At 39.9% G+C, this 27,840-nt stretch overlaps 1 pseudogene; it reads left to right on the top strand.

The window, feature by feature from the left end:
• Positions 1–1,699: 1,699 nt before the first annotated feature.
• LOC102847524 overlaps positions 1,700–27,840 on the top strand; it is a 49,022-nt pseudogene continuing 22,881 nt past the window's right edge.

Below are 27,840 nucleotides of genomic sequence, written 5' to 3'. Positions count from 1 at the left end.
CCCATTTGACTTTTTAAGATTATAAAGAACCCAGAGCCCCTTGATTAATTAGGGATAGTTTGATTTGGTAAGATGTTTCTTGGTTTTCTTTACCCTGCCAAGAATGTACTTGACTCTCTTTATATAGTCTATGTCCACTTCTGTAATAAAAGAGAGGACAAGACAGCTCTATTTTGCCATGAGCCTAATAAAGCCTTGGTCCTTCATCTTCACATCTCTTGTGAGTCTGCCTTCCGCGACTCTCAATCACAGAACACTGGATAACTACAGATCTTCAGCACTATTTTACTTACATGTGATAATTAGTGATATTGTTCAATAATTTCCACATTCTGATAGATCACCTCTTTTGGAAATGGGAACAAATGTGGATCTTTTTCTAGTCAGTCAACCAGGCAGCTCTCCTCCAAATTTCCTGGCATAGGGTTGCATTTGTTGGTTGAAACATGCCCTTTGGTATCGCAGCAATTCCTGGGCCTTTTATTTACTTTTACAAACTCTCACATTGTGTTTTGTTTTGGTGTGTGTTTTTTTTAAATTTTATGTGTGTGTGTGTGTGTGTGTGTGTGTGTGTGTGTGTGTGTGTACCATCAAATTACATCTAACTGGTACAGGAGGAGATTGTCCCTCCTCCAGCAGAGCATCTGGTGCATTTGAACCATACATCTCTGGAATTGCAGTGCAGCTTCCTGCCACTAGGCCACCAGAGCTCCTTTCATTGTTATTTTTAAAATAATATTTTATTGTGTTTCAAGTGTAAAGCTTAAACATAAAATTGGGTTCTCCTTTAACCAGTGTTATACACGTTATTACATGTCATTGGTTACAGTGTTTACATTCTGCCAGGATTCTCATCATTTCCATTCTGGTTATTCTGTTTCCATTAATCTAGTTTCCCCTCACTCTCCTTGCCTTATCCTGTTTGATTTTGGATAACTGTTGACCAAACAAAGATGGGCAATCTCCTCCCTAGGATATACAGCTTCACAAACTCAATGGCGAGTCAGGTGTACATGGGTTGGAATTTGATTGACAGTGAATTATGACAATTTATTACCACCTTGCCTTCTGCTTAGACAGTACATAACAATAACACAGATACTATTTCATAGATTTTTTTTTTAATTTGGCTATAAAGTGACCTCTATGTTAAATTGCATTACATTTCTGATTCTTCTTAGGTCTTCAACTTAAGACCCTTGCCCATTTTACCCTAGCCACTGGAAAACTGCTGGCACTGTGCCAACCTTTTAAGGTGTAAATTTCAAACAGCACACTTGTCTGTTCTGACTTACGAAAGCATCTGCAATTCAGCCAAGGGGAGTCCTGGGCTATTCATTTTTAAGAACCCTGAATTCACTTGCATAGCCACCACCACAGACTGGTCAGAGACCCTTTCACCCTTGTCTTTACTGCCATTCCAGGCACCGCCCTTAGAGCCACTCTGGCCCCGCCCATTGGCGTAATCGCCTGGGTTAAAGCGGGGGGAGTGGATGCCTGGGTCGCGCCTGCGCATGTGGTCTCTTGTCTGCCAGAGCGGGACTGGCTCTTCCAGGGTTGAGCCCTCAGTACGTCAGCGTGGAGGGCAGCTGGCTGAATAGCTGGAGCGGGCTGGCCTCTAGGCTGGGTAACGAGTGCGTCTGCGCGTAAGCTGGGCCGCGCGGTGCTTGACTGTGCGCTGCGTCCACCCAGCGAGGCCATGCAGTGTGAGGGCTCCGAGCATCCTTGCAAACGACCCCGGTGCGAGGACACCCCCCGGACGCCGTCCAACGTGCATACCACAGCGGCAGAGGAATTGCTGAACCCCAAACTCCACCCTGACTACCGGACCTGGGACCCGGAGCAGGTGTGCGCCTTCTTAAAGCACAATGGCTTCAGTGATCCCCAGCTGCACACACGTTTCCGAGGTAGGAGTGGGTGCTCGGGGGGCTGAGGGGCCGAGGGGGGCGGAGGACCAAGGTGGGGACCACCCGAGGCTGAGGAGATGGCGCCCCGGGAAGGAGGCTCAAGGTGGACAGCTGGGAGCTTCCTGGGGAAAGTGAAACTTCTTGAGTGAGGGACTCTCAGAAGGGATGATCCTTAGATGGGGGGGCTGCCCAGGAGAAGTGGGGCGACCTTAGGTTGTGGGCACACATGAACTGTGAATCTGGGCGGGGTGGTGGTAGACTCTGACCTGTCTTCCGTCTGGGTTTCTCGCAGGTGAGTGACACTGAGGCTTTTTTTTTTTTTAGTTTATTATATTTTTTTTTATTTCAATGTACAGAGATTTTGGAATTCCATTCATTCATTATTGCACTTTTCTCCCTGTCCCCCCACCCCGTTCGCTCCTCTCCTTGAAAAGCAAAAGAAAAACTCCTTCATTGGTACACTATCCCCCACCCCCCGCATCCCCCCACCTCCAGCCCCACCCCAAATATAATCCACTCTGCATCGGAATGAGGGTTGCAGAGTGGGGCTTTATTTTGAGGGAGGGTAGTGCCACATCAGAATCTTGTCTGGACATTTTAAGTTTCTGTTTCCCCGACTTCACTGAAGTCTTCCAAAGGGGAGGGAATTTGTTAATCTCTGGTTCCTAAATCTGGCGCAGAGTAGGACAATGTTCAGAACAGAATCCACAACTTCTGACAACAGCAGTTTGTCCACAAAGGGCTGGCGCATGTTGAGGACGTGGTAATCGTTCAGGACAGGACAAGATTCTGATCTTGTTCACAGGGTCCCTATAAATCGCAGGCGACTCTCCAGCACTTAACAACAATTTAGTAACAATTTATCATCCTTGTCTCACATCCTTTGGGCATGCTGTCAGAAGGGACCAGCCCTTGGAAAAGTGGAGGTTCAGTGAAGGTGAAGAAGACCCTCAACACACAGTGACTGCAACAGTGGGTGTGGCAGATACTGCTTCTGTTGTCCACAGTGTCACTGTCAGTCAGGGCTGACTCGATGACACATGACAATTACAATTTAGTGAGCTCCAGGAACTCACTGAGTCGAGTCAGTTCTAACTCATAGCCGCACTATGTTGGGTTTCTGAGGCTTAAAATGTTATGAGAGGGGACTGACTGCTGATTTTTGTTCTGGAGAGCCTCTAGTGGATTTGAATTGCTGATCTTTTAGTTAGCAGCCTGAGTATGAGTATAGTACAAGCAAAAGGACTCCTTTAACATCCCAGTGTTGTTGTTTGTCATCCAGTTGGAATGGACTTGAAGCTGACCCTCCAGCAGGTTGTCAGAGGCTGTAAATTTCACAGAAAATTGCCTACATTCCTTTCACCTTTCAGCTTGTGGATTCGAACTGCCTGCCTTTGGATTGGCAAAGTAACTCCTTACTAGACCACCAGAGCTCCCAAAATTATATTGTTATTGTTGTCGTTAGGTGCTGCCAAATCCATTACGACCCACAGTGACCCTGTGAAAAACAGATGTGAACCCTGTCCTGTTCTGTACCATCCTCACACTTCTTGACACATTAAGAGTGTATTGCAGCAATTGCTATGTCAATCCGTCTGGTTGTGGGTCTTCCTCTCTTTCGCCAACCTTCCACCTTTCCAAGCATGATGTCCCTTTCTAAGGAATAGCCTTTCCCAGCAGCATGCCTCTCCAAATTATTGAAGAGCAATGATGTCAGTCAGAGGACTGAGGTGTCTGATTCAGGTCATGGTCTTTCCAGTCACTTGCTATGCATCTGAGCTGGGCAGGGAGTAAGGATGACAGAAGAATTGATGCTTTTGCGCTGTAGTGTTGGAAAAGAGTACAGAGTAGCCCCAAGCACTGCCAACAGATCAAACAGATGTGTCTTGGAGAAGGTGCAGCCAGAGTGCTCCCTGGAAACAAAGATGAGGATGAGCTCCCAATAAGGTTCAATAAATGTTTGTTGACTAGGTCAGCAGAACTTGCTAATGTTTCATCATGAGCAGCTTCACGTACTTGTTCAGAACACCAGGGTTGTATCCCTGACCACTGAACCCCAGCTGCCCACAACTTGACCATAGTTACACATTAGATAGTGTGAATGTCTGTGAGACAGTGAATCCTTGCTGTCCCCAAAACTTCTGAACCAAGTTGTGGGTTTTAAGTATGTTTACTGGCTCACGTTCAACATTCCTCAGCTGAAAACCACCTTTTTGTGCTCGGGTGTGAAAGTCAGCCTTTCCTTCCCCACCTCTTAGATGTTCAGCAGGAAATGGTTTTTGTGGTGATTTGTAAATTAAGCTTGATTTTTAAATACTTTTGTGAAGCCTTACTTAACCTTGGTTGGGAAGTAGAGTGGGAACTTTACTAAAACTTTGGACCTAAAGATAGTTTGAATGGGTGTGGACTATTACAGTTCTCTTTCTGTCCCCCTTCCTCATTTTGTTATGTTTCCTCTTGACTTTTTTCTCAGGTGGGGAAGGGGAGGAGCTTTACATTTTCTGGTTGACAGTCTGGCTGTTCTTGGCTCTCTGTTTCAGAGCTCTGTAGGTGCTGTGGTGTGTGTAGACCACAGAGAATTTGTGCTGATAACCAGAAGGCAGCTCCACATGGCTCTGACATCCACCAGTGGCTCTGAAATAGAAAGATGGGCAATCTCTTCCCATAAGATTAACAAAAGAAAGAAAGAAAAAACACACCTCTGGAAGCTCTCAGAAGAGTAAATACAAAATGGTTCCACTTTGATGGCCATGAGTTGTACATTTTTCTAGATTAATCTGTGTTCTCTTGAACCTGCAGTCTGGTGTAGCAGGAGACACTACCAGCTTTCTTTGGGTTAAAAAACCCCAAAGGACAAGGTACTGGGTCCTTTTCCTTTTTGTAGAATAGAATCTGACAAGAATCCTGAAAATTGAATGCTATAATCCACATTTATTTACAGATGAGATATTTGAGGTCCAAAACTGCTAAGTAACTTAACCAGAGTCATAGAAGCTAGGAAGACGCAGTTGGATTCAAGCTAGGTCTTTGGATTTAAGAGCTTTCTGTCAGCTGTACCTACACAAATGTTCTCAAAAACATTAAAGAACATAACTGAAGTTAGGAAATGAGATAAAATGCAAGTGCAGAAAAGATTGGTGAGATGAACAAAGCACAACCAGCCAATAAACACAGGAAGAGGTGTTTACTCTCAATAATGATAGTTTTTTTTTTAATTTTTTTTTTTATTTTATTTCATTATTTTTTTGTGTGTGTACCATCAAATCAGATCTGACTGGTACAGGATTCGAACTGTGCACTTCTGAGATTGCAGTGCAGCTTCTTGCCACTAGGCCACCAGAGCTCGCCAATAATGATAATAGTTTAAAAGTCAGTTTCACTTTCATTTGGAAGGGATTTAAAAGATTGTTCATGGGAGAAATGTCAAATAAGGGTTATGAAAATACCAACCTAAATCACATTAATGGGCAGTTTGGCAATACTTTCCCTATTTTTAGCTTTTGAGTTCTAGAAGTTTCACTACCAGGTATTTACAGCTAAAATTAAACAAGTAGCCAAAGAAATATTTTCAATCTTGTACCATTGTTTAGAGAGAGAGAGAGAGAGCACGCGTGCTCTAGTGGCCTAGTGGTAAAGAGCTTTGCTGCAATCCTGAAAGCACACTAGGTTCAAATCCACCAAGAGAATGGTGAAAGATGGGCTCTGCAGGAGAAAAACCTCACTTGAGAGTCAGCTATGAGTCAATTCTGACTCGATGCCACACAACAACAGATATAGATACAGATACAGATATAGATATAGATATGTTGTTGTTAGGTGCCATCAAGTCACCTGCAACTCATAGCGATTCTATGTACAACAGCCCTAAACCCTGCTCTATCCTGTGCCAATCTTATTGTCTCTGACACACCTAAACCCATTACCCCAATCACTGAATCAGTCCATCTCATTGAGGGTCTTCCTCTCCTGCGCTGTCCCTCCACCCTCCCAAGCAAGCTTGACGTCCCTCTCCAAGGACTGGTCCCTCTTTACAACATGTCCAAAGTATGTCAGGCGAAGCTTCAGAATCCTTGCCTCCAAGGAGCAGTCTTGTCTTAACCTCTCTAGCACAAACCTGTTCGTTCTCCTAGCAGTCCATATACAATATATTCAATACGCTTCTCTAGCACCACAGCTCAAGGGGATCAATTCTCCTTCTGTCATCCCTACTCATTGTCCAGCTTTCTGATGCACAGCAAGTAATTGCAAAGACTATGGCGTGTATTAGGTGCACCTATGTCTCCAGACTGACATCATTGCTCTTCACTACTTTAGAGAGGTCTCTGACAGTAGATTGTCCAAATGCAATTCATCTTGATATATAAGACAGCCATTTAAAATGATACAGAGTTTAATAAATGTAAAGAAAGATATTAATGATGTATTGGGTGGAAAAAAGCAGGTTATGCACCATAATCCCAAAGGCATGTGATTCAAATCCACCAGCTGCTCTATGGTAAAGGATGGGCAGTCTCCTGCTGTGTGATTTACTGCCTCTGAAAACCCACTGGAGAGTCACCTATGAATCAGTTCTGACCTGATGGCACACAACAACAAAATATATATATACATAATACACAGAAACATGTGTGTGTGTTTGTGTATATTACAGTTGAATATATAATGGCATATCTATGTCACAGAATATAAGACAGCCATTTAAAATTAAAGTTTAATAATTGTCAAGAAAAATATTAATGATGTATTGGGTGGAAGAAAGCAAGTTATGATATAGAATGAAATATGTCCTCAAAACTACTAAGAGATAATCATCTCACCTCATTAACAATAGCAAAATTCAACCGAACAGCAAACAACAAATGCTGGTGAGGTCGTGGAGAAATTGGAAACCTTATTCACTGTTATAGTATTAGTGCAAAACGGTACAACCACTATGGAAGGCTATACGGTGCTTTCTCAAAAAGTTGTAAATAGAAATACCATTTGACCCAGCAATTCCACTACTGGGAATTTACCCTAAAGAAACCACAACCACCACCCAAGCAGATATATGCACACCCATGTTTATTGCTCTGTTGTTCCCTATAGCAGAGCGATAGAAGCAACCCAAGTGCCCATAAACAAACGAATGGATAGTGAAGCTATGATATATTTACACAATGGAATACTACACAGCACTGAAAAACAAGGAAATCATAAAATATACAAAATGGGTGACCCTGGAGAACATTATGCTGAGTGAAATATCTCAGTCACAAAAAGACAAATAATTTATAATACCACTGTATAAAACAGGACTGACATTGGGGGTTGGGGGAACTAAGAAAAGAGGGAGTAAATAATGAACATTGCATTGTAGCAGATGAGGGAAAGAATTGTTTAAAGGAATATATGGTTAGGCATTATTTGTATGACAACAGTCCAGAATAAGAGATGCATTGGAGTGGTAGGGAGGAGGGAGGAGATTGTGCAACAATAAATGAATTTTTTAAAAAGAAAAGCGAACTGGAAGGGGTGGGTAGAGAGGAAAATGTGCAACAATGAATGAGTAGAAATCCAAGTTTTCTGAAAACATTTGTAAAATCACAATACAAAATTATAAAAAAGAAACACGTCCTCCTGAAATAATGTGTTGTAAATCCTAACCTCTATACCTGTTCATATGCGTACTCTGATTTGAGAAAATATTTTCTTAATTATGTTAGTGAGACAGCACAAGTTAGGTACACGCTTAATATTTTTGAGATACTAAAAAAAAAAAATAAGCAACAGAGATAGAGAAAGATGTCAAATTGCGGGGAGCTCTGGTGGCCTAGTGGCAAGGAGCTGCAACTACAATCCCAGAGGCGAACGGTTCGAATCCACCAGATGCTCTGCCTAGTAAGGAGGGACAATCTCCTCCTGTACCAGTCAGATCTGATTTGACGGTACACGCACACAAAAAAAAAAAAAAAAGAAAAAAAGATGTCAAATTGCATGTGTACGTGCAGAACTTTATAGCGACAAGGACTTTCCTTCAGAACCAAGAGGGAAATAGCCTCCATCTGCTTCTTGCTCTGGTATCAGAATCCATAGGGCGTGGAGCTGCTAACCCAAAGGCAAAGACGTTCTGGCAGTTCAAGTTCACCAGCAGCAACACAGGAGAAAGGTGGGCAATCTCATGTATACTCAACTCATTGCCATCAACTCAAAACCGACTCACAGCTTACTGTCCAGGGTGTATTTGGAGACTGCCATAGACACTTGCATTGCCAGCCCCAAACTGCCTCTCTTTCCCAATACATATCTTAAAAATTGCCTCTTTTCCCTTAAATTAATGATTATTCTATATATCCTTATGGTTTTTCCCCCCCCCCATTGCTTGGATGTTCTTAAATATTAAACAAGCAACTTTCATTTAATCACTTTCCTTTTTGAGAACAGAAAGAGGTTTGTATATAAATAAGACAGAGTTTTGAAAACTGAAGAAAGGAGATGATTGTTGTTTTTGTTATGTGCTGTTGAGTTGCCTGCGACTCATAGCAACCCTGTGTACAACAGCCCTAAACACTGCTCTATCCCGTACCAATCTTATTATGCCAATCTTATTGTCTCCAACACACCTACCACATTACCCCAGTCACTGAATCAATCCCATCTCATCAAGGGTCTTCCTCTCCTGTGCTGTTCTTCCATCCTCCCAAGCATGATGTCCCTCTCCAAGGACTGAGCCTACCTTACAACATGTCCACAGTATGTCAGATAAAGCTTCAGAATCCTTGCCTCCAAAGAGTAGCCTGGCTTCATTCTCTCCAGGACGAACTTTGTTCTCCTAGCAGTCCATGGTATATTCAATACCAACACCACAGTTCAAAGGGATCAATTCTCTTCTGTCATCCCTAGTCATTGTCTAGCTTTCTGATGCATAGCAAGTAATTGCAAAGACCATGGCGTGTATCAGGCGAACCTTAGTCTCCAGACAGACATCGTTGCTCTTCAGTACTTTGGAGAGGTCTCAGAGAACAGACTTTGCGAATGCAATTTGTTTTTTAATTTCCTGGCTGCTGGTACCAAGAGTGTTGATTTTAGAGCCGAGCAAACTGAAGCTGTTAACAATCTCGATCTCTTCACCATCTATCATGATGCTGCTAATTGGCCCAGTGGTGAGAATCTTTGTTTTCGTGATGTTGAGCTTCAATCCATATTGAAGGCTTCAGTTCTTGACCTTCTGCAGCAAGTGCTTCAGATCCTCAGTTTCAGCAAGCAAGGTTGTGTCATCTACATAACACAGATTGTTAATGAGTCTACCTCCAATCCTGATGTCACATTTCTCCTCATAGAGTGCAGCCTCCTGGATAATCTGTTTGAGAACTAATTGTTACATCTGGAAGACACTTATAAACAGGACAGAGTTTTGAAATCTGAGGAAAGGAAAGAATAGAATTAATTATAGGGAAGGAAAAATAATGAGAGGAAAATATATACACACACACACACACAGACTTGAACACCTCACTGTTATTTACTTGAAAGTTTAGATAGAAAATTCACTTTCCAATTAATAATTCAAATATCTTTTGAAGGGCCCATGCTTGAAAAGGGACATCACGCTTGGAGGGTCTCTGCCATCAGTGAAATGGATTGAAAAGTGACTGTAGCAGTAGGCACAGGTGTATCAGAGATGATGAGGATGGCACAGGGCAAGGTTCAGATCTGTTGTTCGTAGGGTGACCATGAGTTATAGTGGACTTGATGACACCTAGCAACAACAATAATTGTCCGTGGCTTTAGTGCAGTCCCCAACCTGGTTCAGTCTGTTCCCCATTTCCTCCTTAAGTTCCTTGTTTCCATTTTTCTGGTTTTAATATCTATCTCATTTTCTGGTTTTAATATCTATCTCATTTTTTATCTTGGACAACTGTTGCCCCTTTTGTCTGCTTTATAGTAGCTGATTGTTCTAAGGAGCATATTCTTGACACAGGTGTCTTTGTTTGTTTTAGAGACTCGTTTATTACTTGTCTGAGAGGTGGCCTCAGTTTCAAATTAGGTTGTTAAGGCAGTAGTCTCAGGGGCTCTGCCAGCCCCTTTCAGATCAAAAAGACTGTCCTTTTATTTTTAGTTTTGTTGTGCAATGTTTTGCCAATTCTAATCAAGACCTGCTATTGTGATTCTGGTCAAAGTGGGTGATAGTGTATATATTTAGATTTACTGTCTTTCAAAACACAGAGTACTGAAGCCTTTTCAAAAGATTTTGGAAATAAATTAACAATTTGAGCAACCTTCAGGCTGTGCATTGACCAGAAAATTCTGAGAATAATAGATCTATGTTTCCTTCCTTCCATCCACTGCTGTTCTGTTTTGAAAGGAAGCTGATGACCTAGCAAAACTCCACAAGTAGTAGGTATGGTTTCTCTTTGTCTTTTGGTGTTTGGGTTTTTTTCTCTCTCTACTTCCTACTTGGATCCACAATCAACACACTTGGTACCAGCAGTCAGGAAATTAGTTGACATAGTGTATTGGGAAGGTCTGCAGTCAAGAAGCTTTTGAAATCACTGATGAGCAATAATGTCAACTTGAGGAACAAAGTGTGCCTGAGTCAGGGTATGATCTTTTCAGTCACTTGTGCGTCTGGGAGCCGGACAATGACTAATAATGGCAGAAGAAAATTTGATACATTTAAATAGTGGTGTTGGAGAACTATACTGAATATCCCATGGACTGACAAAAGAAAAACCAGGTACGTCTTGGAGAAAGTGCAACCAGAGTGCACCTTGGAGGCAAGAGTGACAAAGCTTCATCTGACAAACTTTGGGCATGTTGTTAGGAGACACTATTCCTTGTAGGGCTGGAAGCCTGTGGCACTCGAGCCTGGTTTTAATTATTTTTGGTCAAGCATTCTTCTAAGTGGTATAGCACTGGTCTGTCGATTTGCTGTACAGAGGTAACTCACGGTTGCTGTGATGCTAAACACTGTGACACTGATGTGTCAAATGTGGTAATGGTCACCCATGGTGAACAATGTTAAGTGGAGCTCCCTGTTTAAAACAAGCTTGGGGTGAGCTCTGGTGGCCTAGTGGCAGGAAACTGCACTGCAATCCCAGAGGTGTGCGGTTCAAATTCACCAGATGCTCTGCTGAAGAAGGAGGAACAGTCGCCTCCTGTACCAGTCAGATCCAATTTGACGGTACACACATAAAAAAAAAAATAAATAAATTTAAAACAAGCTTGGAAGCACAAGTGGCATCCACTTCTGAAATAGCTTGCTTCTGGAAACTCTATGAACCTGGAGAAACGACGGAAGTTATACAAGTGTTCAGGTCTTTCATTCACAGGGTCACTATGAGTCGTCGTCTACAACTCAACAGCACTTAACAACTACAACAACCACCTTTAGCTGTTGATCAGAGAGCACCCATGATCTCTTGGATAAGGGGCTGCACTGTCAACCCAAAGGAAGGCTGTTCTAATCCACCAGCTGCTCTGTGAGAGAAAGATGGGCAGTGCTTTCAGTGGATTTGCAGTGAAAACACACTGGAAGATAAATTATAAGTCAGTTCTAACTGAACAGCAACGAGTGAATGTGAATGAGGGAGCACTGGTAGTGTAGTCCATAGGGAGCTGCACTGCTAATTCCCAAAAGTAGTGCCTCTTTGGTGGTTCAAATCCCCCAGCCACTCCACTAGAGAAAAAGGTAGTTTCATCTTGCAATTTATAGCTTCAGAAAGCTTGCAGAAGGGTCAGTTATAAGTCAGTCCCAACTCACTGTTGAACTGAGTAGCCGTTGGTATCTGTAGATGTGTTTATATACACACACATACATGGAGCTTTAGTGGCCTAGTGGTAAGGAGTTGTGCTGGCAACCCAAAGGTATGTGATGTGAACCTACCAGTTGCTCCACATAAGAAAACTGGGCTATCTCCTCTTATACAATTAACTGCTTTTGAAAACCCCCTAAAGGGTGAGCTGTGGATCAGTTCTGACTCCACAGTACACACCACCACCACCACTATATTTATACACTGTTGTTGTTATGTGCTGTAGAGTTGCCTGTGACTCATAGCAACCCTGTGTACAACAGCCCTAAACCCTGCTCTATCCTGTGCCAATCTCACTGGCTCCAACACATCTACTCCCCATTACCCCAGTCACTGAATCAGTCCATCTCATTCAGACTCTTCCTCGCTTGTGCTCTCCCTCCTTTCCAAGTATGATGTCTCTGGATTGGTCCCTCCTTGTAACATGCCCAAAATAAATCAGATGAAGTTTCAAAATCCTTGCCTCCAAGGAGAAGCTTGGTTTTACCCTTTCCAGGACAAACCTGTTTATTCTCCTAGCCATCCATAGTATATTCAATACTCTTCTCCAGCACCACAGCTCAAAGGCATTGATTCTTCTTGTGTAATCCTTAGTAACTGTCTAGCGGTCTGATCCATAGCAAGTAATTGTGAAGACCATTGCCTGGATCAGGTGTACCTTTGTCTCTAGACTTACATGTAATGTATACATGTATGTATGTATGTATGTATGTATGTATATACATATATAATATACACACACATGTACACACATAAATACATAACACATTTTATATATATTGGGCGCTCTGGTGTCCTCGTGGTAAGAAGCTACACTAACAATTTCAAAGGTACACTGTTTGAATCCACCAGCTGCTTTGCAGGAGAAAGATGGGCAACCTCCTCTCATGTGATATACTGCTGAAAACCTGCTGGAGGCATCAGCTATGACTTGGTTCCAACTTGATGGTACATAGCAAATAAATAAATATGAAACAACAAAGGTTATGGTAATTCAAACTTTTTATACGTACAATTGAATGACTTGTAGAAACTTAGAGTGCCCACTGTATTGTAATTAGACATTGCAAATAATAACAAGAATATTTTTTAAAATTTTACCTAATTTAGTAAAAAAGATAATAGCTCCCTAGCAACAATAGCAAAGCTCAGCCAGGCAGCAAACAACAAATGCTGACAAGAATGTAGAGTGATTGGAACTCACCGTTACTGCTGGGGTGAATATAAAACATACAGCCACTATAGAAGATGGTCTAGTACTTTCTCAACTTGAAAATAGAAATACCATTTGACCCAACTATCCCACTCTTGGAAATTTAAAGAAACCAAAATCAGCGTATAAGCAGATGTCTGCATATCCATGTTCATTGTTGTGTTATTCACAATAGCAAGTAAATGGAAGCAGCCCAAGTGCCCTCACACCAACAGATAATAAAACTGTGGTACATGAATACAATGGAATATTATGCCACACTGAAAAACAATGAACTTGTAAAACTATACAGTATAAGAGAGCCTGGAAGACATTATGCTGAATAGAATATCTCAGTTACAAAAGATAAATACTGCATAACACCACTGTTCTAAAATAGGATTGGGGTGGGGAGAACAGGAAAAGAGAAGATAGATAATAAACATCACTGGAACAGATGAGGGGGAAAACTGAAAGGAAAGTGTGGTTAAGCATTATATGTGACAAGTAACAATCTGGAACAAGAAGTACATTACAAGGTGGATTGAGGAAGGAAGGAAAATATATATCAATAAGTAAATGAAAATTCAGCCTTTCTGTAAACTTTCATGAAAAGCACAATTTAAAAAAGAAAAAAAAGAAAGTTGCTAACATTTGGGGAAGTTAGGTGGAAAGTATATAGAAACCCTTTGGACAAATTTTGCAAAGAAAATGTTTCCAGGTAACATGTTTATGTTAAAAAAAAAAAAGCATAGTAAACTAGTTAAAATTAACACCATGTAAGTAACAAAGCAGAAATGTAGTACTTGGCACAATCTCTTATTGTTGTGTACCATAGTGTCAGAAACGACCTATAGCTGACTCTCTGGCCGGTTTTCAGAGGCAGTTGATCATTCAGGAGGAGATTGCCCATACTTCCATGGAGCACCCGCTGGATTCAAACCAGGTGCCTTTGGGATTGCAGCACAGCTTCTTACCACTAGGCCCTTAGTAAATTGCAAAACCTCAAACTCAACGTCAGTGGGTTGGTCCCAGTGGAGTGAGAGGATGTTCATCTTCTCACAGAACTGCTGGAAGATTCAAGCTGCCAGAGATGCTTGGCCTTAACATTGACCCTACGCCAAACTTATGATGGGCTGTGCCCACCAAATCTCCCAATTTTTTTTAGTGGGTGCTCAATAGATACTGGTTCCCTCAGGTAAATTCTTATGGATTAAATGAAAAGAGATTGGAAAGCATCTGTTGTAAATATTAAATTCACTCATCTTTCTGTCCTCTCTCCCCTTTCTTTCATAGAGAATAAGATCACAGGTTCTTTACTGGCCTTTCTCGATGAGACTCATCTTGACTATCTTGGAGTAAGGTAAGAATGGTGAGACTTATGTACTAGCTAAGTGTACTTCTATGATCATTTTATTTGTCTTTGGAGAACAAAGTCTAAGATCTTTAATATTAACTGTCCTTATTTTAAATCTATGAAATGTTTTAAAACCAAATCCACTAGCTTCTGTTTAAGCCAGTGTTTTGTTATTATTGCTGCTATGTAAATCCTAGGTTTCTCTGGTGGCCCAGTAGTAAGAAGCTGTAGTGCAATTCCAAAGGCACATGGTTCAAATCCCCCAAGCTGCTCTGTAAAAAGATGGCTTCCCTTGTGATTTACTGCCTCTAAAAACCCACTGGAGGATCAGCCATGGGTCAGTTCTGACTTGGTGGCACACTGTAACGACAACATGTAAATCCTTTATTTGATAACTGCTCTTGGCTCTTATTTTCAATTTGTTGACAAGCCTTCATGAAATTTGTAGTGACCAACTATTTACTGTCCATTTTGGAAGAATTGAGTTGTATACAACAGATAATATACAAGAATTGAAGGGGGGAATTGTTGGCAAGAAAAATCAAGGCTGCAATTCTCTCTTGAACATAATTATAGGTTTTCCTAGTGCCGTCTTAAAAGTTGCAGTGCCCCTGCTTTTAGACTTCAATAAGATGGCTTTAGGAAAACCGATAATTATGTTCAATATGCCCTATAAACAAGTCTGTCACAATGTTACTGAATTGAGACTAGTTATTTAAGTGTTTGGGGGAGCCCTCATAGCCTAGAGGTAAGGAATTGCACTGCCAACCCAAAAGCAGATGGTTCAAATCCACCAGTTGCTCCATGAGAGAAAGATGTACAGTGTCCTCCCTTGCAGTTTACTGCCCTGAAAACCCTTTGGAAGGTCAGCTACAGATCCGTCCCATCTTGATTACATATAACAACAGCTATTTTAACTGTTGTTATTAACAGTTCACTTCTGAACTGGAGAATAATAATGAGGTAATGTAGGCATAGTGTTTAGCCCTTAGTAAATAATATATATGTGTAATATAAATTATCATATATAAATATGATATAAAGTTGTTGTTTGTTGTTGTGTACCATCAAGTCAGAATTGGCCCATAATTTACCCTCTAGTGTGTTTTCAGAGGTAATTAATCGCATGCGGAGTGCTTGGTGGATTCAAGCCACGTGCCTTCAGAATTGCAGCGCAACTTCTTACCACTAGGCCACCAGAGATCATAAATTTATACATATGTAAATTTCCCTACCTGAGACTGGAAATTCTAGAGCCTATATTAGAATAGAGGCTGCTTTAAAGCTTTCATTTGAGGATTCATTGGTTAGATTGTTCCTTAACATAGAGATTTTGTTTCATTAGGAGATTGGCAACAGTGATGAAATAGGAACTTTTTCTTCTGGAATTTCATTTAGCCAGTTGTTGTTTGTGTTCAGATTAACGAAGGAATCAAAGCAAAGTATTATGCTGAATTATTTCATGTGCTGTTGCTTAGTAATTAATAATGAAAGGAGAGTATTTTAAAAAGATCAATTTGATTGGTGGAAGGGTGAAGGAAATTAGAAGTATCTGTTCTGGAAAACAATGTATTCAAATTTTGTAAACTAGTATAATATAGAGATCATCTAAGTACATTTAATTTATTTTTTAGTAAATGTCCTTGGGGTCTAAATCTTCAGAGACCTGTCTTGATTTTTTTGGAACCCCTCTCCCTCATACTTCTATTCTTCAACCCCTCCAACTCTTCTCAGATCTCATTCTTTACTACTTATTTCTTTTTTTAGAAAATTTTTAATTATAATTGATTTTAACAAATGTTTACTGAACAGTTAGATTTTCATTCAGTGTTTGTTACACATACTACTTATTTCTTGTGTACCAGTAGTAGCTTACTGTTTGTATTAAAGGGGATTTCCTTTTTTTAAATTTTGATAATTTTAATGAACATTTACAGAGATTTTGGATTTCCATTCATTCATTGCTCCACTTCTATCCCGAGGGGATTGCTTTTTATAGTGTCTTCCTTTTAAAGGAAAACATACACTTCTTTGTGGACCAAATGTGCTTGATTCATTCAATAAATATTTATAGAGAGTTCACCATGTGCTGGATTTTCTTCCAGGAATTTGAGACACATGATCGAATAACATAAACAAAATTCTAGGAGGAACTCTATGCAACCTACTTCTTCTGCCCCTCTAGTAACTTTTGGTAGACTTGATACGGCTTGTTAGAACTGCGCTAATCTTTATGGTAGACATTTTAAAGATTTAAATATGTGGCAGTTTAAAATCATTATAATTATATTAAAAATCAAATTTTTGCATTAGACTAGACATGTTTCAAGTGTTGGATACCAGAGCTCCCTGCTAATGTATTCTTATGTGATTTTCTCCTCCTTCCCTGGGTCTCCCTTCCTAACCTCCTAGCCCATTAACAGAGTTCACATTCCAGAATATATATTATCTGTGTGCAAGCTCTTGTCCTGGGCTTTGTTTTCTAGCGTAAATCCAACATAGACTTGCATTCCCTCAATTTTATTACCAACTTTAGACTTATAAATACTTTTAGGTAAAATAAAAAACAATGTTAAGAACCATTAGATTTTAGGAGGCTCTGGTGAGCTGCAATCCCTAAGGCGCGTGATTCGAATCTACCAGATGCTTTGCTGGAGAAGGAGGGGTAATCTCCTCCTGTGCCAGATGGATCTGATTCAATGATACACAACAATAATAACAATTTTAAAAAACCCACAACATACAAACCCATAATGATTTTTTTTTAAAAAAAGAAGCGTTCTATTTTGAAAGTTTGAAATACAGTAATCTTTTTTAAAATTTTTAAAAATTTTTATTGTCAAAAAAATTTACTGAGAAAGGAGACATTTGTGGATGGGGAAGGAGAAAGCAAATGACTAATTGTACTAAAGAATATCTATAGATTTCGGGGGAGGGCTGGGCAGGGAGAAAAGTGCAACAGTGAATTAATGGAAATCCAAAATCTCTGTAAATGTTCATTAAAATTAATAAAATAAAATTTTAAAAACCAATAGATTTCAAACCCTTTTGCTGTCAACTTCAGAGATCTCTAAGGCCTTATTAGTGATTAAAAAATATTTCTGGAACATCAGAAATATTTGTTTTGTTGTCCCTCCCTGAAAATACAGAAATCTTGTGATAGCAAAAGATTACTATTTAAATATCCTAATTTATGCCTATTTTAATTATTAAAAAAACCAAACAAAACCCCAAACAAAAAAACATAGTGTTTCCCAAAAACCCAGCAGGATTTTGTTGTTATGTACTATAGAGTTGGAGCTGACTCATAGCTGACCATCCAGCAGATTTTCAGAGGCAGTAAATTGCACAGGAGAAAACTGCCCATCTTTCTCCCCCAAAGCAACTAGTGGAGTCGAATTGCCCACCTTTGCATCAGCAGCCTAATTATTTACCACTAAGCCACAGGAGCTCCCTCTGCAGGATTTTGATGGTTCTTTTTTTTTTTTTTTTTTTTTTTTTTTTTGATGGTTCTTAAAAACGGGAATTGAGTCTGTGGTAATCCCAGTGCTACACACACTGTCTTGGAAGATGTTGTTAGGTGCCATCGAGTTGACCAGGACTCATGGCAACCTTCAGAGCAGCCAAACCTACCCTATCCCACACCATCTCCTGGGCCCTATACTCGTGCTCATTGACCCAGCCACTGTGTCGATCCAGCTGATTGAACATCTTCTCTTTTGCTGACCCTCCACCCTTTCAAGCACGATGCCCTTTCCAGGGACTGACTTTGTACATATACAAGGAAGATCTGTTAATGTGATTATTCTATAAAAATGTGCAACAACAATCAAAGCCAAAAAGGAGGAGAAGATACACAACATGTCCAAAGTATGTGAGATGGAGTTTCATCATCCTTCCCTCATCATTCTTCCATCCCACCCTGGCTTCACCGTCTCCAAAAACATATCTGTTTGTTCTTTTGGCAATCCATGGGGATACTCAGTACCCTTTTATAACACCAGAAGTCAAAAGCATCAACAAGTCTGGAAAACAGAGGGATTAATTAAGTGGCTATTAAATTATTTAATCTTGTTCCTGTTGGTTTATAATCACATAAAGTATTGTAGGGTGACCTGATTGTTAGACTAAATGGAAAAATGTTGTTGTTGTTGTTGTTATTACACACCATCGAGTCAGATAGGACTCAGAACTGACCCTTGTGCTGGTGTGGAGGGGAAGTAAATCACACAGGAGGGGATTGCGGAGCAGTTGGTAGATTCAAACCATGTGTGTGCTTTTGGCTTGACAACACAGCTCCTTTCAACTATACCGCCAAAACTTTCTAAAGGACACTTTCCATACATACACAAAGAAGATCTGTTAGTACAACTATTATTTAAATATATGCACCAACAACTAAAGCCAAAGCAAAGGGAGTATAGGATTTCTACCAACTTTTTTATTCTGAAATTGACCAAGCTTGCAGTCAAGATGCATTCGTAACTATTGGTGCTGGAATGTAAAAATTGGAATCAATGAGGAAGGAATGGTAGTCAGAAAGTACAGTCTTAATGACAGAAATGAGGCTGGATATAAAATGATTGCATTTCAGATGTTCAATTAAAATTGCTCATAGCAATCCTGCAAACAACAAATCTGAACCCTGTCCTATCCCGTGCCGTCTTCATCATCTGACACACTTAAGCCCATTGCTACAGTCACTGTGTCAGTCCATCTTATTGAGAGTCTTCCTCTCTTTCATTGACCTTCTACCTTTCCAAGCATAATTTCCCTTTCCAAGGAATAGCCTCTCCTCACAGTATGTCCAAAATATGTAAGTTTCGCCATCCTTGCCACTAAAGAGCACTGTGGCTACACTTTTCCTAAAACATATATGTTTGTTTCCCTGGAAGTCAATGAGCTAGCCACAACACCACAGCTCAAGGGCATCCATTCTTTTATCCTTATACATTTATCCAACTTTCAGATGCATAGCAAGTGATTAAAAAGACCATGGCCTTTGTCAGGCACACATTAGTCTTCAAACTGACATCACTGCTCTTCAGTAATAGAGGTGCCTGACAGCTGACTTGCTCATTGCAATGCTTCTTTCCTTCTCCTGACTGCTGGTACCAAGGGTATTTGCTGTGGATTCAAGTAAGACTAAATCACTGACAAATTGAATCTTTTCTCCATCTACAATAATGTTGTTATTAACTTAAAAATATAGGCTGTCATTAATTGAAGAATCACTAATAGCTCTATGCTAAGTGTGTCTTTAGTACATTCTCATTTAGTTCCTTACCTGTAAAGCAGATAATATTGTCACTCTGCTTCAGATGAGAACACCAACAAACAAAAAGAGGTTAAGTTACTTGCCCAAGGCCACTCCAGTTCCATGTGGCAGATAAGAGCTGTTTCTACTTGATTCTGTGAAAATGACTTGGTGGAGGCATCTGACTTCCTCTTACTTTAGAAGGTGAGAGAGAATGCTATCAACATCAAGCCAAGAGTGATTCCTAGTAAGAGGAGATCAGATATACCTCTACCTCTTTTATGGTTTTGATCATGTTGCCACACAAGACTCACAGACAATACTTAGGATTTTAAGGTTTATTAGGGAAGGATCTGATTACAACTCAGGATCAAAAAATATTCAAGATCAAGTTCTTCAGTCATGACAGCTTCTTGGCTGTGCCCGGAGGCAGGCGTCTAGCCTCCTCAACCTCTTAATCCTTCAGGCCTCTTGAGCTAAACAAGCCTCAGTCTTACCCACACACGTGTTTAAAGCTCTTTGGTGACACCAAAGTGCTCAGAAGCATTTCACTCTGCTAGGAAGGATAGTCTCAAATGCCTAAACTCTCTAGCTTCATGAGTTGGCATACCTAGTTCTGTTAAGAAATTACTAAAGGGACCCTTGTCCACCAGAAAACTTCCTGCTGGGAATCTTTCTTTTTTCTGTCTGGTCTGGAAAGCACACCGCTTCTGTCTGCTTGTCTCCTGGTTCTGCCATCTCCTCTGCTACTTTTCACTGTCTCTCACTTTCTCCAGTGTGACAGCTCTCTCTCTGTATCTCCTGATCTGCTGGTTCTCAACACAGAGAACTTGCAGTCCAAGGACCCGTTCTTCTTTTTTGGTGGTGGTGAGATTACTTTTTTGTTCCTCTGAGGTGACTGATTTTAAGCTTAGTGTGATGGCAAAAACCTCCTCCCCAGCAGCAGTAGGAAAGTTCAACAGGGCAGCACACAACAAATGCTGGCAAGGTTGTGGAGAGATTACCACTCTTATTCACTGCTGGTGAGAATGTAAAATGATAGAGCCACAATGGAAGGCAGTCTGATGCTTTCTCAAAATGTTGAAGTTAGAAATACCATTTGACCCAGCTATTCCACTACTGGGAATATACCCTAAAGAAACCAGAGCCACAATTCAATCAGATGTATGCACAATGTTTATTGCTGCATTATTCACAATTGCAAAGAGATGGAAGCAACCTAAGTGCCCAGCAAATGAATGGATAGAAACAGTATTAAACAGCATTGAAAAACAATGAACTTGTAAAACATTTCACAATATAGAGGAGCCTGGGGGATGTTATGCTGCGTGAACTATCTCAGTCACAAAAGGACAAATACTGTATAACACTGCTGTTATAAAATAGGACAGACCTGGGGTGTTGGGGAAAGAATGGGAAAAGAATGGATAGATAATGAATCCTGTATTAGATCAGATGAGGGGAAGAGATATTCCGAAAGGAATATAAGATTATGCATTATATGTATGGCAGTGATCTGGAACAAGAGATGCATTGTGAGGAAGACTAGGGGAGGGAGAAAAGAGGGGAACAAACGTGGAAGAATGGGAAACAAAACATTTTTTCTGTTAAAAAATAAAGACTAAGGTGTACCTGAAAAAAAAACAAATTTTTTTAAATGCCCTTATCTCTTTTTTAGGGTTCCATACTGCATATTTTTATGGTCCCATACTCACAAGACCACCATGCAACTTAATTACAGGATTAGCAAGCTGTCTGAACGCCTTGGTGGCATCACCAAGCACCTCTTTTGGTGGGAGGTATAAGACCATGGCAAGAAAGGCCATATAATAGTGATCAATTACACCACACGGAGTGCAAAGTTCAATTTTATTGTTACCATATCCTGAGAGGCCATGGATTTTATCATATCAGAGATCAGGATGGAGCAGGACTGGGCAATGTCCAGACCTGTCGTTTATAGGGTTGCTATGAGTCTTAGTTGCCTGAGTGGCACGTAACGACAAAAACAGAGAGGAACAACTGGTATCATTCCTGACATGAACCAGATCTTGGTTGAAAGCAGAGAATACCAGAATGGTGTTTACTTGTATTTTATTGACTATTCAGAGGCATTTGCCTGTGTGGATTTTACTGGATGCTTACAGTGATTTAATAGAGAATCTCGTATCATAGTTGTTAAGAAAAGAGTTCCTAGGATGTATATGCTTGAACTAGTACTTGGTCTGATATGCTTTTCAATTAGTGTAAATAGTCTATAATTGATTATATATTATTATTGTATACTCTAGGAATTATTAAGTCAATAATTATTTAATTATAATTTTGTAATTTTAGGTCTTTGGCAGATAGAAAGAAGCTAATTTACCATATCGAAGGACTGGGTAATATTCAAATGGATACAATGAAGGTAAGAGGAATCTGACCTTATTTCATGTCTTTGGAATCATGTTAAATTCATTTTTAAAAGAATAGAAGGAAGTCTGCCTTTGGATGATAGGATAATGGGGTAATGAAGATTTTTATTATTTTTTAAACTTTGTATTTTCTAAAATAAGTGCCACATTTGCCTAAATCAGAAAAAAAGAAAATATTTTAAGCATATAGAAAAATCTAGTAGGTCTTGACTTCCAAGCTTGTCAAATCTTAATAATGACTTTATTTTCTTCAGACTATTATTCCTAAAACAAAATATTAAAAACGCTGGAGAACCTCCTTTGTATCCCTTCTAGACCCTATTTTCATCTTTGTTTTCCAAGAAATAAGAATCATCCTGAATTTGGTTATTTAGTATTTCAGTGACTAAATCCCCTTATCAGGTACGTAGGGAGGTCTGGTGCTGGCTAGGGAGTTACACTGACAACCTAAAGGTGTTCAATTCTAATCCACCTTTGGATTAAAAAATGCTCCTTTGGGAAAAAAATGGACAGTGTCCTCCCAAGTGATTGATAGCCTATAAAACCTGCTGGAGAGTCTGTTGTCAGTTGGTTCTGATGCAATAGTACATAACATTATTTATATGATTGTGTGTGTGTGTGTGTGTGTGTGTGTGTGTACACACACATATAGCCAGATTAGATATATTTGATCTGTTTTGTAATGATAGTAAACAGGATGATGATAATAATATTTTGTCATTTCTCTAAGTATTATTCTTACTTGAACTGTTAGGCAGTTTTCACTTTTCAGTATGGCAACAAATGACTGTTCCAAAAAAAGTTTTAGGTGGAGTTGTTAATTGTTTCTTATATTAACTGAAACACAATTTTCTAGGTTATCAATGATCCCATCCATGGCCACATTGAGCTTCACCCTCTTCTTATCCGAATCATTGACACACCTCAGTTTCAGCGGCTTCGCTACATCAAACAGCTGGGAGGTAGTTACTTTGTTTTTCCAGGAGCATCACATAACCGCTTTGAGCATAGTCTTGGGTAAGAAGGGAATGAGGGTGGGGAAACAAAGTACCTCCTGAGTCTCATAGAAGAGTTGACTCATTTTCTCATTTAGAGAATAAATAAGTTTACAATAATGGTAATACTATTGTTATTCATTTTTTAAAATTTCATTCCAAGAGAACTCTGGTGGCCTACTGGCAAGAAGCTGCACTGCAATCCCAGTGGTGTGCAGTTCGAATCTACCGAATGCTCTGCTGGAGAAGGAGGAGGAATCTCCTCCTGTAACAATCAGATCCAATTGGACAATACACACACAAAATAATAAAATATAATTGAAAAAATAATTAATTCTAACTTTATTAAATTGTGATTTGTTTCAAAGCTTACAGAGCACATTGGGTTTCCTCTCAAAAATTTCTGCATACTTGGTTGTTTTGAGTGCAGTCCCTACAGCGTAACTCTTATCACTGCTACTGAGTTGGAACAAGCTCGTGGCTGATCCTGCAGCAGGTTTTTGGGAGGCTGTAAATCACACTGGGGGGCTCTCATGGTGTAGCCTGCAGGGAATTGCACTGTTCACCCCCAAGGCCTTGCCTGTCTGCCTGTTCGAATCCACCAGTGATTCCAGGAGATGGGCTGTTTAAAGACTGCAGCTGTGACTAGGTTCCAGCTCGATGGCAGAGAGATGAGAGGAGATTTTCCATCTTTCTCCTGTGCAGCAGCTGGTGGATTGAAAACTGCCAAAGAGGCACAGCCTTTGAGTTACCGCTCCCTACAGACTACCCCAACACAGCACTCTTCACATTTTCTCCCATGTTTACCATTTCCATCCGCCCCTTTTTCCTGTCCCTTTCCTGTCTTCTGGGCTTCACCCCTGGGCAGATGCTGCTCGTTTGATCTTATATGGCTGGCTGTTGGTCGTATTGGCCTGCTTATTGTTTGGCTGCAAGTTAAGACATAAACGTGAATGCCGTTTCGGCCATGAAAGTTCTACTAGTCTCTGTCAGACCAGTAAAACTCTACTTTTTTTTTTTAAACCTCTACTCTTTAATGATTTTAAGTTTTGATTTTTCCCATCACTCTATCCAGGAACTTCAATTTTTATTCCTTTCAGAAGGGTTACAGGATACCATGTAGTCTTTCTGGTTTCACAATTATTAAGGCTACGGTTCTTGGACAAATTTTTTATGTGTCTTTGATTTTCTACACTCTTCTTACACGGCCACCCACACATGAGTTGCTTCCTTCCTCCCCATCATAAGCTTCCCCCCAACCTCCCGCCCCATCAGCAGCTTTTAAGATCCTAGTTACCACTCATCCAAGTTGTTATTGTTGTGATGTGCTAGGGAGTCAGAACTAATTCATTGCTGACTCTCCAGCAAATTTTCAGGGCTGTCAGTCACCCAAGAAGAGGTTCCCTAGCTTTCTACTGCGGAGCACCTGGTGTGTTTGAACTGATCCTTCAGGTTAGCAGCACAACTTCTTACCACTAGGCCACCAGGGAAAAGATTCATCAAAGTAGGATGTAAGCTATTGTTATGCCAATTGACCTTGATGTCCCTCAAGACTATGGTTCTGAGCCCCTACTCCTGGCGACTGATTCCTTCAAGGTGATTGATTATAGCTAAGAACTTTTCATCACTTTAATTTCCCTAATACCCTACTATATTTCTGGATATATTGGCAGCAAACATAAATACATACGTAGAACTAACCTCTGTAGAACACACACATGTGTGCATGTGTGTGTATACAGTGTCTTCATATGCATGATTATTTAACTGTCCTCTACCTTATTGTTATGTTGGTTTTTTCTTCTTTTAATTGGCTTTCCCTTATTATATTAGCTTTCCCTTCACTTGAAGAAATTCATGTCTTCCCTTCTAGTTAGTAACTTCCTCTCCCTTCCCCTCCAACCTGTGGATATCATTGAAGAATATTTCCTCTGTATATTAACCTTGCTTTGACTTTACAGTAGTGGTCTCATTCAATATGTGCGCTTTGATAATTAACTCATTTCATTCAGCATAATGTTCTCCAGCTTCATCAGATATGAAGTGTTTCACAGATTCATTATATTCTGGATTGTTGTGTAATATTCCACCTATGTTGTGTATATGTACCATTGTTTGTCTATGCATTTAATTGTGGAACACTTTGTTTTCATCTTTTAACTGTTGTAAAGAATGCTGTGATAAACATGGATATGTATCCCTGTTTTTGTCACAGCTCTTATTTCTCTATAAGAGATCCCTAGTAATGTTCTAAGAAAAGCAAATATTCCAATGTAAAGATTTAGATGCACTTTTTTTTAAAAAAAAATTTTATTATTTTGTGTGTGTACCATCAGATTGGATCTGACTGGTACAGGAGGAGATTGCCCCTCCTTCTCCAGCAGAGTGTCTGATGGACATAACAAAACTTTTAAAAAGCAGAGGTATCACTAACTTTTTCCAGTAGAAGAATGACTCACTTTTTACTTTGTTCTTTTTTTTTGTTTTTAATGTGCAGGGTAGCGTACCTAGCAGGATGTCTAGTTAGTGCACTGCATAAAAAACAGCCAGAGCTGCAGATAAGTGAGCGAGATATGCTGTGTGTGCAGATTGCTGGGCTCTGTCATGATCTCGGTAAGTTGTTCAAAGAACCAAAGTGGTCAGTCAAACTATAACGTAAGTCACCTCTTTGAAATGGAAAAATCAAGCTAACCTAGACAAATATGGAACTTCTGATTTAATTCTTTAACATTGACATAAGTATACCATTGCTTTATCCCAGAAAGATTCTTAAACCTAAGAGTCAAACCTGTGGCTGGCAAATTTATTCTGGCTCATAACAATTTTATAGGACAAGATTAACTGCCCTAAAGAGTTTCCAAAACTAGCTGGAAAATCTTTCTGTAAATCTTCATGGAAAGGGGAGCTCTGGTGGCCTAGTGACAAGAAGCTGAACTGCAATCCCAGAAGTATACGGTTTGAATCCATCAAATACTCTGCCGGAGAAGGAGGCGCAATATCCTCCTGTACCAGTCAGATCTGATTTGACTGTACACGCACACAAAATAATAATAATAATAATAATAATAATAATAATAATAATAATAATATCTTTATGGAAGCCCACGGCCACATCTTTGTCCTGTGGCAAAAACCCAAAACATGCATTTATTTATTGATTTCTTTTCCTCTAACAGCCTTTTAGTGAATTTTACATATTAGATGTTTTTGCTCCAAGCTATGGGACTTTATGAATAGTTCAGGTTTCTGACCGCAAAGGCACCTAACAAAAACCTGTATTAAGAGGATGTGAATTTGATTTCTTTTTTGAATGGAATTACCATTTCTCCTTTAATTACTTTGTGAAAGAAACCTCCCCCTTCTTTTATTCCTAGAATCACTAATCTTATTTAGAAAATCAGCAGACTTAGAGAACTTCTGTTCTTGGATCCATCTGAGGATTTGGTTAACTTGAATCCAATAGAATCGAGTCCCTTCTCTTTGACAAAGAGAAAAGAAACCTTCCCTGACCATGTTACTTACTCTGGGAGGTCTGGTAGTTTAATGGTAAGGAGTTGCCCTACCAAATCAAAAGATAGGCAGTTCAAATCCCCTAGCTGCTCTGTGGGAGAAAGATGGACAATATCCTTCCATGCAATTGATAGCCTCTGAAAACTCACTAGAGGGTCAGCCATGGTTGACTTAGACTCAGTGGCACATAACATAAATAGGGATGTTTTTAAAAGATGAGAGTAATAAGATGAAATTCTAGTATTCTTTTTCAGCACCCCAGTGGTCAGTTGTCCTAAAATTTGTGTCCTGATTGATCCACAAATACTCAATCTGAAAATTAGTTAACATCCCTTTAACTTTTCTTTTAGTTACACAAAACTCTCCTGTCATCAGTTCTACGTGAGCTGTGGTGATCCAGAGGGAGCTTACTTTTCTTTTTGGTTCTGCTTTTTGTTCTTTTGTTTGAGAAAACAGACAGAGATCATCGTCCCTCTTTGTGGTGAATTTCTGGATTATCAATTTCTGTTGATATTCAAATTGAACTGAAAAAATAGAGAAATTAATCACATGTTTATGAATTTGGGAACATTTTCTTTGCTTCTAAGACTGCTTTTGTTTTAAGGTCACGGACCATTTTCTCATTTGTTTGATGGAAAATTTATCCCATGTGCTCGCCCAGAGTTAAAATGGTCGGTAAGTATATAGTCAGTATGTATTAAAAAGAAAAATTATTTTAGTAGATTGTTCAGTTATCGATTTGGCTCCAATTTTGTGTGGTAGGATGTGTTCTATTATCCATTATATTTTATATGGGGACCCCCACATTTGATCTTCATAGTAATTTATATAGAAAAAATCATTATCTCTTCTTTACAAGTAAGGAAACTTGAAGCTCAGAGAGTGCATTGTTGTGCCAAAAAGACCAAGCTGTTAAATGGTAGAACCAGCACTAAAAAACGAGGCTTCATTGCTGCCAATATAATATAGTGCTCTTTCTTTGTGATTGTGTAGAAATCACATATAGTGGGAGCTTTGGTGGCCTAGTGGTAAGAAGCTACACTGCAGTCCAAAGGGACACAGTTTGAATTCACCAGCTGCTCTGTGGAAGAAGGATGGACAGTCGCCTCTTGCGTGATTTACTGCTTCTTAAAACCCACTGGACGGCCAGCTATGGATCAGTTCCTACTTGATGGCAAACAACAACAACTAGGTGATTGTTGTTGTTGGCATGTGCTGTTGAGTTGCTTGTGACCCATAGTGACCCTATTTACAACAGCCCTAAACCCTGCTCTAATCCCTTGCCAATCTCATTGTCTCTGACACACCTATCCCCATTACCCCGGTGACGATCAATTCCTCTCATCAAGAGTCTTCCTCTCCTGCGCTGTCCTTTCACCTTTTCATGCATGACGTTCCTCTCCACCTTGCA

Source organism: Elephantulus edwardii, unplaced genomic scaffold (genome assembly GCF_000299155.1).
Source record: "Elephantulus edwardii isolate Elephantulus edwardi_28Jun2011 unplaced genomic scaffold, EleEdw1.0 scaffold00015, whole genome shotgun sequence".
NCBI lineage: Eukaryota > Metazoa > Chordata > Mammalia > Macroscelidea > Macroscelididae > Elephantulus > Elephantulus edwardii.
Note: the sequence above shows the minus strand (reverse complement) of the source record. Positions and strands in the feature narration are given on the sequence as shown.